Source organism: Melitaea cinxia, chromosome Z, assembly GCF_905220565.1.
Source record: "Melitaea cinxia chromosome Z, ilMelCinx1.1, whole genome shotgun sequence".
Taxonomy (NCBI): domain Eukaryota; kingdom Metazoa; phylum Arthropoda; class Insecta; order Lepidoptera; family Nymphalidae; genus Melitaea; species Melitaea cinxia.
The window spans coordinates 17,617,891-17,632,722 of NC_059424.1; positions in this window are offsets into that span (position 1 = coordinate 17,617,891).

A 14,832-nucleotide genomic window follows, 5' to 3' on the forward strand; every position below is an offset into this window, starting at 1 on the left:
CCGGATAACCGTTTCATCTCTAATCACAACCGCGTTTCTAGGAGCTCCAACTACTTGTGAATGATATATTAATTGACTATTACTTTTTGTAAAATTGAACCACCACTGTCTGTCGACTCTATATTTTTAACTCGATATTTCCTGCTGTGTTCTGCCTTAATAATATGACCGAAAATTTATATTCAGTTGTACTAAAGGGTTCTAATACAAATTATTATTGTATTTACTAAAAGAAGTGCATTTTGCAATCGATGCTCATAAAGTTATTGTGAGGCTCGAAATCGACAGGTGCGCATTTTCCCTCAAGTTTAGTGATTCTTTAAAAGGCTTCATACTTTATGGTTTCTGGAGTAAATTTGAGGGCACGTATTGCTTATAAAGCATTGTCGAGTAAAAATATTAAAAAAAAAAACTGAAAGCATAACATGACTAGTAAACATTTTAAAAAGATAACCCTCGAATATGTCAATTTATTGTATTAAACCGGCGAAAATAGGCGTTTCTTTGAAACTTGGTTGATATTCAATAACATTTAAACACCTTTTAATAACTTAATATTTAATAAAATAATATTTAAGACTATAATTGATACAAATACAGTGCACAACCGAACAAACAATTCCTATTGTTTAAAATAGTAGCTGACCTAGCGAACTTCGTATTATGTCGTGAATATGTCGATATTTTTGAAGTGAAAAGAAACAACAAATGAGATCGAGTACTTTACACAGTATTTTATACTCTTGGTGAAAAAACTTCTCGTAGGCTACTTTTCAGAAGTTTCACCTCTTCCGTGAGTAAATGATTTCCGTGTGTGTGCAACACACACACACACACTATTTAATTTTCTTTTATAGGTACAAACTTTCTAACATTATAAAAGAACAATTTTCTAATTTGGTACATTTGTTTAGATATCATGCGCTTTCTTACATTTTGATGACTCATTTTTACATATAAATATTTGTCAGTTATAAGACGATTTAATAAATCCAAAAATATTACTACAACTAACTGACACAACTGAAACTAAAAGATTTTATTAATTTCGAACTACAATATTAAAATACCCACAATCTACATCCCGAGATTAGCACGTAAAACTAAACAAACTTTCAACCTTTATAATCTGGGTAGATATAGAAATGCAACGTCTGATGCTCTACCAACGTGGATTCGACACGAAATTGTATAAGATCAAAGCTCTTAATTCATCTCGCAAAGGATATTTCATACTGTTTGTTTTGAACCAGAGTTCTATAAATGCTATTATTTAATCGATTCTACTAAAGCTATTGTAATTTAAGCGTACAGTACTATCTATATTTATATCAAACATATATATATAAATTTATATGTGTATATGTTTGGCGATATATTATTTTATACAGTTTATTAGTTTAAAAATAGAAACATGTTTTCATGAATAATAAATAATACAGTGAAAAACGGCGGTTTCATCACTTCAGCCTATCGCAGTCCAATGCTGGACATGGCCTCCTGGAGTTTGCGCCAAACATCTCGGTTTTCCGCAATCCTCATCCAGCCTCCACCGGCAATCTTACGCCGGTCTAGCGGCCATGTAAGTGTCTCACACTACGTTTGCCAACTGCGGTATATCGTCGATATGACATCTCTAGAGAGAATCCAGGACAGCCTAGGTATCGACAGAGTCGAAGGCTTTCTCGTAGTCGACAAATGCCATACATAGTTACTGATTATAATATTCTGCAGTCTTTTGTATAATCTGCCGAACAGTATGGATATGGTCTACAGTGCTGTTGCTATTTCGAAACCTAGCCTGCTCCGGAAGTTGGAATTCATCGAGTCTGTGGCGAGATCAGTCGTAACGACCCTCGAAAACAGCTTATAGACGTGGCTCAGAAGTGAGATCGGTCTGTAATTCTTTACCAAAGACTATATATCGCCTCTTTTGAAGAAAAGCACCACAAGACCACTGGACTGGTTTCTGTCAAAATAATTAGAGCAGATTTTTTTTTTTTAATTTTTACGTTATGTAGTGTAATCATCACATTAGAAGCAGTGTAATCTTAGTCATGTAGTTAAATTTGCTTTCATTTGGATTGCTTTTTTAACTTCTTAGGCTGTATGATTATAATGTAGTCATAATTCAATTTTTTTTTTAATATTATGTATTAGTAATCACATCGTATGTAGGTTTAGAATAATTTAAAACTGTAAACCTACCTATAAATGGTCAGAGCGAAGAATGTAAAAAATAACGTTATAACAAATAGCAAAAACAAAAATAACAATAAGAGACAATAATTATATACCACTCAAATTTAGATGACTGTATGAAATACTGCAAACGCTTTCGTTTAAGTTTTTAATTATATTTTAAGCTATAAGAGACTTTTTAGTACTTGGAATTCGCTTGCTTTCACATAAATGTGACACAGAGTTATGCTACAGTGTATAATACTATTTATATGTTATTTAATACTTACGTTATTATTATAAATTGGTTTGCCAACTTAGCGGTTCACGCTATTCTAACTCTAACGGTATATATTCACTTCACATACATATGCCTTTTAATCCAACATGCGTACGCGGTGATTCGCGGTCTAACATAAACTGGTAAAATTGCTTGTACTAAGTCAACTATCGACTGTTATAAAAAAATTGTCAAAGCGAATATAGTGTTTAACAACGTATTAATAAAGGTGTATTCGGCGTGCACTATTTTGCAAAATTAAAAGTTATCACTTATGAACATATTCATATGAAAATATACATTTATTTATTAATACACATACAGCTGTTTAAATGATTTTTAAATTTCAATTGACATGTATAGGATTTAATGTTTTTTGTTTATAAATCGTGTTTAAAGTAATTTTTAGTTATTAGGTTTCTTAGGTACGTAGGTATATAAGTATTTTATACACATTCTTTGATACCTAAGTATCGTCCGGCCACAAAAAGCTTAAATTAGTTCAATCAACTCTTTCATTTTGCTGTCGCAATAAAAATTACAATTTAAGGATCCTCGCTTTATTGCCTCTACTGGTGACAAGAGAGCTGGTGCATTTTCTGCTCAGATAATCGGCATAGCGATTCAACGGGGAAATGCTGCCAGCTTTCCACGTGTACACGATTTATACCATAACTATCTGTAAATATTTAGTTCTTAAGTTATTAATTGTAAATATGTACAATATTTCAATAAGAAAAAAGAAATAAAAAATATATATAAAATGGTAAAACCATTTAAGAATTTATACAATATGAAACACTAAAGTATGATGCAACAATGTGCAATGTGCCCTCTGACGGATATTTACTAATATGGGGTGACTTCGCAATGAACATTCGTATTAATTTCGTACCGTGCAAGGCATTACGTCATCTTGCAAGTCAGACGGACTTTAATGACACGTATGTTATGCTCATACTTACAACTATATATATATATATTTATTATATAGATAATATATAGTATTTACTTCGTGGTTGGATAAATAAAATCTATTCACGACAAAACTAGTCATTCCTTCGATATTGCAATGTTATTACAAATAATAATCAATGTATATAATAAAAGGTAACTGATATATATATAATTATAAGTACTTACGAGTAGTATGTTGACATAAAAATAAATATCATCGATAATAAAAATCGGCTGTAAGCTGCAGTAGTGTAGGTACCAAGTAACGATTACTAAAAAAATAAAAATTGGAATAACAAAAGCACGGACATTATAAGCCTGTGGATATATCTTCATATATATATAAAAAAAAATCGACTGTAATAATAATATGCTTTATTACTATTACGGTGTGTTGTTAATAAAATTTATCGTATCGCTTTGGATATAAATCCGTATCATTAAAACGGAAAGAATTGTTTAAATTTGTTCACATTTAGGAAAATTCGCATCTGACGCTAGACATTGAAAAAAGCAAAAGATTTCAGTCAGCTTTTTTTCGAAATTATTTACGCGTCAAGCTGTCTGTCGAATGTAAAAAGTTATAAGTATCTTTTCATTAACAATTATAGCATTAATAATTATTACCACGGCAGTTCTTGTGGGATCTTAATTATTTTATCATTTTGAGTAATATCTATATTATAATCGAAATTGACTTTGTTATTGAAAAGGTATAAAAAATAACCTATGTCACCTGTCTTACGATTAGATCATTTATTTGGTAGTGATTTATTTAACAATAAACAAATACCCACAATAATAATACTAAACTAGCAAACTCATTTTATTCGCGTAACATTTTTTTTTTCAACTTGAATTTGAGAATTAATTTAACAAACGAATAAGTTTATAATAAACGTACAAACTTTAATTTAACACAGTCGAAATTAACTAACATTACGTTCTACAATGTTCTAGAACCTAGATTGTGAACAAGCGTTCCGTAAAAGACATGCAGTGATTAATCAGGAACTTTATCTCGATGACCCGACTTGGGTCTTACATGTGATTACTAGGAATGTTAATGTTATTTTGCACATTTAGTACACGAATGGAAATAAAATGGTTTAGGATATAATACTCCATATACTTCACACGCTGGCTTGGCTTTCGATATGGCAATAGTTAGTCTTATTTTATTTACGAGTGGAACTAATATTAGACAATTTAGTCATATACCATCATAGATATTTTATGTTTTCTAGCGCGGTAGAGGTGGGAAAATGGTCTTCTAACAACCGCGATGGCCCAGGAATTACAACACGTTTATTTCAACCAAATGGTCGATTAAAATTTAAAGTTAGCACAGGTAAATTTGCAAATCCTTTTTTGGTAAATTAATTTTGCTTAGTGGCAAGGAAAAATGTTTTGTGTTAATGTTTAATCATGGAGCCACTTGGCACATGAAACTTCAATCACTTCCACAAAAAAAGAGACCTTCGCCCAAGAATGGGATGTGTGCATGCTGTTACAAGTTTTATATATATATATATATATATATATAATGTGCGTGTCTGATTTGAACTTGGCTGTTTTTTTTTTAAATTATTCCTGGTCTATGATGCATTCGAATCTCTTTTAATGCTAAGAAAGTTTGGGGATTAAATATTTAGATCCGCTTTATTAATACATAAATAGATTATTTATTTAATGTTTTTAAATAAACTAACGCAATAATACTCATTAAATTAATGTAATTAAATTAAATTAATCAAATAACATGACTCTGGTGTGAAATGAAAAATCCTAGTCGAATTCATGTTATTGTTTTAACTGGTAAAATGTGGCATAGATGAGTATTGTGGAGTACACGCAACTAAAGGATTTAATTAGTTTTTAAAGTTTAGAGATAAACGAAAAAATGTAACGTGACACGGCACGATGCGTAATTATATGGTGTTATGGTTATAGTTTGCTGTTTGTGTACATTACATTGTCTTTATAATTGTTTTACCAATTCTATATTTGCGGTTATATCCAGGATAGTACTCAAAAGAATATCTCAAACTAATAATGTATAAATTTGTCAGTATTTAAATAATAAAAGTAAATTTTATAGCAAAAAAGCGGTACTACAAAGCCATTTAATGTGACGTACGGAGGGAAATATGAGGATAGTAAAAATACAACTAAAATTAAAGTATTAATAGTATCGAAAATATCTTGAGAAGTTATGGCAATATGCTTACGCCACTGGAGACCTGACTGGGAACTGTATATAAACGGTAGTCCCAAGACCTTTCGTTAATATTACTGTGTTGAAATCAGTAAGTATCGATTGATTCCAAATAGAAATATACATCAACAGTATCAAGTGTTGGATGATGATAAAAGACTATATTGGTCCTTGCTCAGAGTGCCAAGTAGATAAGAGGGTCATAAGTATTGTGATAGAATAACCAACGGTCAAACGGACGGAGTGTAAATACATAATTGGCTATTTGGTACATTCTGGATGCGGAATTGTACAAACCAAATAGATTAGCCATGAATATGGACTTATGAAGTTGGATAACGCATGATTAGCTGCCATGGGATATTTTTTTTTTCCGAATGTTGGTATTAAAAATAAGTATAATCTTACACCGGAATCTTAGAATATTACACATTACTATTTAGGTAATAAGTCAAGAGTCATTTTGGGCTCATTTTGGGCTCGAATCGAATTGAAATTGCGATTCAACAAAGGAACTTCATCCCATTCTTGTCAACATTCCTCTAAAACCTGACCTGTGTAGTAATTGTTTTGTAAACTTTGGAATTGTAAATAGTTTTATATATATGTCTCGTGTGAGTATGTAAATATTAGATATTTTCCAATAAATAAATTAATATTAAAATAGGAATATGAAAGTGTATTTCACTAAAATATCGAAAAACCAATAAATGTAAGTTTGACATATTGTTAACGCTTCAGCCTGTAATATCTCACTGATGGTTATAGACCTATTCCGCTTGGTAGGAGAAGGATCAGAGCTAAATCCACCATGCTGGTCCAATGCGGGTTGGCGGATATATTCCCTACTATCAGTAACGATGGCTATCACATGTTCATGATAACAACCGGGAGCGACGGCTTAACGTGCACTCCGAGGCATGGTGGGGAGACCCACAAAGACTAACAACCAGACCGGAAATAAATATTTGAATAAACACAAATATCCACTCCGAGCGGGAATCAGACCCCGCCACCGGTGGTATTTAGACGCCGCCAACACGGCACACGCACCTTTACACCATTGTTACATTGTTACAGCTCATATATAACTTATGATTAAAATTTATAATGGAATGGATAATTTCGTTAAAATTATTTATCGGATTACGTATGAAAATTTAAACGTATATTTGTTAGTTACTCTTGGAATTATCGTTAAAGTACGGATTCTTATAATACATGACGTGTATATTAGTCAATTTGCTGTCAATGGTGAATAGCTTCTAATTAAGCATTCACGGCTTCGAAACCCAACAAATTGTCTTCCTAAACGTATCTTTAAACTAATTGTCAACTTATGAAGGACACGAGCATAAATCGAGTATTTTAAAATTAACAGTCCTATTGCAATAAACATAGATGCTAAAGTTCTATGACAAATCGGTAATTACTACTGTCCAACGCCATTGTGCCATAAATCACTCCAATTATTGCCAGTGTCCACTTTATTCTTGGAACGATATCAAAATGTCCTTCATCTCTAATTATAAATTACGAAATAATAATAAATTACGAAAGTAAACAGCGGATTACTTGAAACAGGAACTGTAATAAATTGAGCTGGATTAAAAAAACCTATTTTTAAATGTTTCTACGTCATGGCAATAATTTTTCGCTTCGACTATGCTTGTTTAAACTAACTTGTCTATTTACAAAATATTTGTAATTAATTTGTCTAGACGTCCAACGCTGTTTCAGTTGTGAAAAGTTTTATGACTACACTACTGCTATTATGAGTCGTTACTTATGTTTTAGTCTAAATACTTCTGGATAATGGACTTTACCAACAGTTACGTAATTATTAAATCCGTAATTTCAGAGTATATCGTTTTTAAAACAGACGTGCCGTTTAATTTTTAAAATCAGAAAATGTAAAGTTAAACTTCAAGAACGAAGTTTAGAAGAACGAGTTTTAAACTGCATCTACTTTCTGGCACATGCCATTTCTCGCGCATGCATAGACAAGGATTGTACCCGTTGCGCTGGCGGTTGCGGGTTCGATCCCCGCACATGACAAACATTTGTATTGGCCATACAGGTGTTTGCCGTGGTCTGGGTGTTTGTGCAGTCCTTGTTTGTCTCCCTACCGTGCCTCCGAGAGCACGTTAAGCCGTTGGTCCCAGTTATTATCATGTATACCTGATAGCGATCGTTACTCATAGTAGGGAATATATCCGCCAACCCGCATTGGAGCAGCGTGGTGGATTAAGCTCTGATCCTTCTCCTACATGGGGAAAGAGGCATATGTCCAGCAATGGGATATTACAGTCTGAAGCGAAGCGAGAGTATATTGGAGAAAACGCGGAAAAAAAATCATGCAACAATTATAAAAGTAATGCGATTTTCCTAATTTTTTATTCCATAAACAACTTAAACAGAGAATGAGAAAAAACCTTTTTTTCAGAGTTGGTCCAGACGTCCTTTAGATTTGTGCTTACCCTACTGAAAATTCCAAATAAAAAACGATGATTTGTATGGGAAGTTATTGTAAACTATTGTGTGTTTGAAACAGGGATTCCAAAATATTCATACAATTTTTATCTGTTTATATCTGGGCTACCTGGATCTAGATAGATCTATCTGGAATTATATTTATTTATACCTAGGTGTTGAAAATCTAAATAGATTTCACAATGACAATCAGAAGGCTGAATATTTTGAAAAAATTATATATATCATATATAGTTGTTTCATTGTAACTATGTTGTAATTAGCATTTTTTTTTCTTGATCTTACGGTAGCTTTTGTTTGGTACGACATGTACAATTTTAGGCCTCACGTACTTAACATCTGTGTCAAGAATAACCACTAAAAGTCGAAGGTCAATGAAGTCTAGTGGTATTGGAATGCATTTAAAACTCAATTATGAGAAATATACCATCCTTCAAGGTCTTATTCTAGTCTACTAAAGTGGACAACTTACTCACGATTTCATTACAGTTGATTATAGAGAAAAAAAACTGTACAAGCTGTCTGTCTGTATCAAGATCAATATAATATACCAGGTTTCAAGCTAAACTCCCAGCATCACAACTGTGAAAACCGAATTTAATTTTGTGTGATATGATATAACGCAGCTGATTTTGTGTGATACAAAAATAAACATATAGGCAGTTAGAAGGGAATAAAAAAAAAGATAAAAAACAATTAAAAATATTGATAAAAATATAGATGGCCGTTGGAGCAGACGGGTCCTGGAGTGGAGACCGCGTCTAGGCAAACGCAGCGTGGGACGTTCTCCGGCCCGTTAGACCGACGATCTACGTAAAATTACGCGTCTAGGCTGGATGAGGATTACGGAAAACCGGGATGTCTGGCGTGAACTTGGGGACGCCTATGTCCAGCAGTGGACTGCAATAGGCTGAACTGAAGACTGAAGAGCTGAAATAAAAATATAAATAAATAACTAACAATAAGCTAAAGCTATATATTTTCATCTCCTATTGTTCTCATAGAGGCCTATATAAATCGTTTCTCCTAAGTATCTCTCATTAACAGACATCGGTCAGTTAGAATATCACTGTATATTATTTTATTGCAAAACAATTAGGTAAACAATGAAACTTTAGGAAAATATAATTTTGATGTAGATCAAATTCGGTACCCGTTCAACTTTTGTAAATTCTATCAAGGTTCGCCTTCAAAACGGATTAGACGGCAATTTCGTACAAACAACGCTTCCATGCAATATGATAAGGTTGATCGAAAGATTTAATTTTTAACCGAATTCCAAAAAGGAAGGAATATCGTAATCGGTCTAAATAATATACCGGGTGTATTTGGAACGCTTGAAAAGATTTAAACCTAATAATATACTATTTATATACTTTATAATGCATTCAATCATTTATCTCAGAAACGTTTTTTTAAGAACATTTTAGGACTTATGTATTTTGCGAACCCGCAATGTATGCATACACGCTGTGCACTCTCGTTTACCGCGAGACGCACGACTAGCAGGTGGCGGCATAGCGAAAGGTATGTTGTTTGTGGCACTCTATTGATTATGTACATTCTGTGCCGTCGGAGCACTTTATGCACAAAACTATGAGATGGCATATGCCAGCCTCTGCGCCGTAACCAGTTTCGCAATGCTTCGTATGCCTGAACGAGGATTGTGATGAACGACATCTAAAATGTTCGCTTCCGTTTGCACTTCTGTTTCTCGTTCACCACCCGCTGCCACAGGAGCTATCGGACGATTTTTAAACACCGTTGAAATGGCGCAGTTATCATACCAGAGTTAGAAGGATGCCATCGATTCGGGAACTTCTCTCTATAAATACATAAAGCACGAAATGCGTTTTCTTCAGCCTTTTCCAAACACGTGACCATGTCACCGTATTCACGAGCACTATAAATTTACGCGTTAGGCATTGTTGTCCAATTAAAATAAGCAAAAAAAAACACAACAGTACAAAACGTCCTTCCAAAAGTACAAATAAAATAATAATAACAAATACGAAACAATATTACGAGAATTAAATTTTTGCTCAAACCACGTCCGAAACTAAATGGAACCTCGAACCGACTACGAGTGCAATACGCGATTTGTGATGATAAGGCTGGTTTACATTTGCTATACATTCCGTGCTATTTAGCATTTTTTTTGGATTATAAACTAAAAGACAACTCAAATCCCGTGTCCACTTCATTTGCGACACCATTTTGATTATATACTTTTTTAAGAGCACAGATAACGCTAAAAAATCCGACCGATTGAAAAATCTGTCAGATTTTTTAGCGTGCTAAGAAGCATAGTACATTTACATTTGCAAAATGCGTGCTTTTTTAGTATGCTTTGAAAGAGCATGTTATAAACGTATAAAAAAAGTAGCAAATGTAAACTAGCCTTTGCTAGAAGTCGGCATTCGGTAAAGGCAGCATTCGGTAAAGGCAGCATTCGGCAAAGGCGGCATTCGGCAAAGACGGTATATTTCTTTACAAAAAGTCGCCGCGGCCGCGCGAATAGGTAAACTTGTTATTACTACCAGTATGTACTAAGTAAAATTCGTAATAGTTACTATTATAAATGGGTGAAATTTGAATTTGAAGTTAGAAAAAAAATGTTTGTATTTATTTATTTATTTTTGTAGTACTACGTAAAGATATTTTTTATGAAAGTTTAATAAAACTCGTATGAATATATATAAGTACCAGTGTATATTGTTCAGCGTGCAGATTGTATGTTACGCTCAAACACCAAAAAGGCTTATTGAGCGAAAAAAAAAAAAAAAACCGCCATACAGAAAGTCGACAACGCGTTGTAGTCGTTTGTATAATTTGTGTGTTGTGTGTATGGTGTGTTATGAATTTCATGTGTTTTACAGTGTCCACAACGCGTTGGGGCTTTCGTTTTCGCTTATTGATCGTTTTCAGGTTTTTGGGTGTAACATGTACACTCATAACAAATTAGAATAATTGGAAAAAATAGGAAGGTTGTATTGAATTTATTCGTAAAAACTAAAACGATGAACGACTAAAGTGATATTTCGCACCGGAGCGGACACGCAAGCGCGCGAGCGCAGCGGTGCGGGAGTACGTTGACCTAGCGCCTCAATCAGCTGATGGCGCGCATGAACTTGTAGTATTCAATACATTGCTGATTTTTTCAAAACACGATTATTTTAAAGTATTATCTTCAAATTTCTGTTTCATTATTTTTTGCAAACCGGATTATACAAAAAAAAATAAAAATAATAATAATGAAGAGGCAAGAAAAAAAAAGGTCTGTAGGCGACTGTTGGCGTGTTGGCAGGTTGGCGTGTTGGCCTGTTGGCGTGTTGGTGGGTTGGCGTGTTAGCCTGTTGGCGTGTTGGCGGGTTGGCGTGTTGGTGGATTGGCATGTTGGTGGATTGGCGTGTTGGCGTGTTGGCGGGTTGGCGTGTTGGCGTGTTGGCGTGTTGGCGTGTTGGCGTGTTGGCGTGTTGGCGTGCTGGCGGGTTGGTCTGTTGGCATGTTGGTGGGTTGGCATGTTGGGGTGTTGCCGTGTTGGTCTGTTGGTGCGTTGGCATGTTGGCGGGTTGGCGGATTGGCGTGTTGGCGGGTTGGTGGGTTGGTCTGTTGGCGTGTTGGTGGGTTGGTCTGTTGGTGGGTTGGTCTGTTGGCGCGCTGGCGTGTTGGCCTGTTCGCGTGTTAGCAGATTGGCGTGTTGGCGGGTTGGCGTGTTGGCCTGTTGGCGGGTTGGTGTTGGCGTGTTGGCCTGTTGGCGTGTTGGCAGATTGGCGTGTTGGCGGGTTGGCGGGTTGGCGGGTTGGCGTGTTGGCGGGTTGGCGTGTTGGCGTGTTGGCGGGTTGGCGTGTTGGCGGGTTGGTCTGTTGGCGTGTTGGTGGGTTGGAACGTTGAGGTGTGTGCGTGTTGGTCTATTGGCACGCTGGTATGTTGGCATGTTGGCGTATTGGCGTGTTGGCCTGTTGGCAGATTGGCGTGTTGGCGGATTGGTGGGTTGGTCTACAGGCGTGTTGGTTGGTTGGACTGTTGGCGTGTTGGCATACTGGCGGGTTGGTCTTTTGGCGTGTTGGTGAGTTGGCATTTTGAGGTGTGTGCGTGTTGGTCTGTTGACGCGCGCTGGTATGTTGGCATGTTGGCTTATTGGCGTGTTGGCCTGTTTTTTTTTGTTTTTTTTTTATATAACAATATATATCCACGGGCTCATAATGCCCGTGCTTTTATTATTCCAATATTAGTTTGTTAGTTTCGATAACTTGGTACTTACACATGCAACTTAGAGGACTAATTAAACTAGACTTAGTATCTCTAATCCTACGTGAGTCCACCGACCAAAAATTTAAAGTTATACTAAATTTACTTCTATATATATTAATTACTATATATTATATATTTTTTGTATTCCTATTGTCAGTTTTATTATCTAAGTTTATATTTACACTTATATACTAGTTACCGTATATGTACACTTATGTCCTAGTTACCTTATATATACACTTATGGCCTGCTGGCCTACTTACAATATACACTTAGCCTAGGTTACTGTTAGTAAGTTTTTTTTTTTTTTTTTCCTTTTTTTTTCTTTTTTTTTTTTGTAGTCAATATTATATAATTTATCCTAATTAATTTGGTACACATGTAAAATTATTTTGCGCACGTTTTGTAAAATGTAATTAATACTATTTAATTTAACACTGACTTTATATGTTTATGTACACCCTATTTATTTACTGAAACAAATTTCTTCACACGCCAAAAGTTTTCAACATATCGAGCACACTCTCAGTGACGGCGGCGTCTCTATGATGAATCGCCATCTTGAGACTGTGCTCGAGTATTTCCTTGTCCGTGGTCTCCACTGCCCTCGCCACAAAGCGACCAATTGCGTCGTCCCTGTCGTCGGTGTAATAGACACAGGTGTTGGTGTGTCTAGTCACCGCGACTACAGCGTGCGAAACGCTGTCGTGGATCCTGAGCCTCCTCGTCTTCGTCTGGAGGACTATGACGTCCTCGTAGGTCTGGCCCTGCGCCTCGTGGATGGTTAAGACGCGCGATCCCTCCCCGGATCCGTAACCCTGGTCAGTCAGCAACCTCTTCTCCTCTTGCGTAAAGACCAGGTATAAGGTCCGGTCTCTTCCTGCAGGAATACGCGCGCCCGTGAGGCTCTCCACTCGCAAAGATCGGATCTTTGAGCTTGAGCTGTACACGTCCTTATAAACTTCGCTGATGGCAAGGGCGACGTCTTTGGGATTACGATGCGTGCATGACAACTCGCACGAGATGGTTGTTATCTGGGTTGTTCTGCAGTACCGCATTTCGAACAGGTTGTCCCTGTCGATGTACGGCAGCTGGTTTATGTCTCCGATGAGGACCACCTTCTGTGCTCCCGATAGTCGGGCGGCCATTACTATGGCTCCGAAGTGGTTCATGAGGGCCTCGTCCACCGTTAGGCGGTTGATTTTTGAGCCCTCTTTGAAACCATTAACTAATACGGAGGCCATAGTGCGCACCTTTTGCTTGGCTTTGTTGCCGTAGCGGTGCGCCAGTTTTTCTTTCAAGTCTTTGGCCGCCTCGACTGTGGTCGTAATCACGACCTCCGTGTCCTCATCGAAGTCCCCGACTATGCGAGTTGTCTTGCCGCATCCCGGTACCCCGTTTATCCACTCCAGTGATGGTAGTTCCCAGGGCACGGTCAGTAAGCCGTCCCGGTCGCCTGAGATGGTTTTCGCCATCCGTAGCATCCGGTCTCCCAGCATTACCTTCGTGCATCTGGCCACTACCACCACTGGGTCCCCTTCAGGTGTTTCGAAGGTTTGTGGCTCCTCGTCATTCCCCTCCGACTCGACTGCGCTCACGAAGCCTGCAGTGCTGTTATACGCTGCCATATACCTACCCGACATCTTGCCCTTGAGTGTTTGTCGGGTTTCACTGTTGTATATGGCCGCTTCGGCTTCCTCGAGTTCCACCTCCAGTAATCTTTGGTGATCATACTGGTAGGCCTGCATGATCTTTTTGCAGGTGGCAAGGCTTACCTCGCGGTTTGCCTTTATTATCGCCAGGAACTCGATTAGGGCGTTCTCCGCATGTTGTAGCGGTGTGGTCGCAGGTCGAAGTCTCGGCGGTGTTACATGTCCCATGTCCAACATGGTGTTCCAACATGGGCCCTCAACCAAAAGAACCGCACTGTCTTATTCTCCTCCCGGAGCTGTCTGATTCGACTCTTCATTTCCAGGGCCAGAGGGTGAGTCACTGAGGGGCTCCTCAGCAGATCTAAAGATGACCTCGAGTCGCTCAGGATGTTAATGGAGCGTGACTTTGAGGTTTTTGCCATGTCCACGGCTCTGAAGAGTGCGTACATCTCCGATTGAAAGACAGTGTTGTGCGGCTCTAACCGGAAAGTAGAGTATCTTACTTCCCTGCCTTGGTCCCAGCATGTGAGGGCGGCTCCTACTTTACCCTCTATTTTACTACCGTCGGTAAAGATGAGGGGCCCGACGATGTTGTGTTCTTCAAGGACTTCGGGGTTCAGATTCTGTGAGTGTTGGCCTGTTGGCGTGTTGGCGGATTGGCGTGTTGGCGGGTATGTGGGTTGGTCTGTTGGCGGGTTGGTGGGTTGGCGTGTTGGCCTGTTGGCGTGTTGGTGGGTTGACGTGTTGGCGTGTTGGCGGGTTGGCATGTTGGCGTGCTGGCCGGTTGGTCTGTTGAC